The sequence below is a fragment of the Lottia gigantea genome (genome assembly GCF_000327385.1).
Source record: "Lottia gigantea unplaced genomic scaffold LOTGIsca_64, whole genome shotgun sequence".
Classification (NCBI taxonomy): domain Eukaryota; kingdom Metazoa; phylum Mollusca; class Gastropoda; family Lottiidae; genus Lottia; species Lottia gigantea.
Window position 1 is genome coordinate 54,426 of NW_008710179.1, and position 1,197 is coordinate 55,622.

Here is a 1,197-nt window from a genome sequence, read left to right on the forward strand (position 1 = left end):
TCTTGTTGTATTATAGTCATTTTATCACTGTAATGTAATAATAATGTTTTCTATCTTGTTGTATTATAGTCATTTTATCACTGTAATGTAATAATAATGTTTTCTATCTTGTTGTATTATAGTCATTTTATCACTGTAATGTAATAATAATAATGTTTTCTATCTTGTTGTATTATAGTCATTTTATCACTGTAATGTTATAATAATAATGTTTTCTATCTTGTTGTATTATAGTCATTTTATCACTGTAATGTTATAATAATAATGTTTTCTATCTTGTTGTATTATAGTCATTTTATCACTGTAATGTTATAATAATAATGTTTTCTATCTTGTATTATAGTCATTTTATCACTGTAATGTTATAATAATAATGTTTTCTATCTTGTTGTATTATAGTCATTTTATCACTGTAATGTAATAATAATGTTTTCTATCTTGTTGTATTATAGTCATTTTATAACTGTAATGTAGTAATAATGTTTTCTATCTTGTTGTATTATAGTCATTTTATCACTGTAATGTAATAATAATAATGTTTTCTATCTTGTTGTATTATAGTCATTTTATCACTGTAATGTTATAATAATAATGTTTTCTATCTTGTTGTATTATAGTCATTTTATCACTGTAATGTTATAATAATAATGTTTTCTATCTTGTTGTATTATAGTCATTTTATCACTGTAATGTTATAATAATAATGTTTTCTATCTTGTTGTATTATAGTCATTTTATCACTGTAATGTTATAATAATAATGTTTTCTATCTTGTTGTATTATAGTCATTTTATCACTGTAATGTTATAATAATAATGTTTTCTATCTTGTTGTATTATAGTCATTTTATCACTGTAATGTTATAATAATAATGTTTTCTATCTTGTTGTATTATAGTCATTTTATCACTGTAATGTTATAATAATAATGTTTTCTATCTTGTTGTATTATAGTCATTTTATCACTGTAATGTTATAATAATAATGTTTTCTATCTTGTTGTATTATAGTCATTTTATCACTGTAATGTTTTAATAATAATGTTTTCTATCTTGTTGTATTATAGTCATTTTATCACTGTAATGTTTTAATAATAATGTTTTCTATCTTGTTGTATTATAGTCATTTTATCACTGTAATGTTATAATAATAATGTTTTCTATCTTGTTGTATTATAGTCATTTTATCACCTGTAATG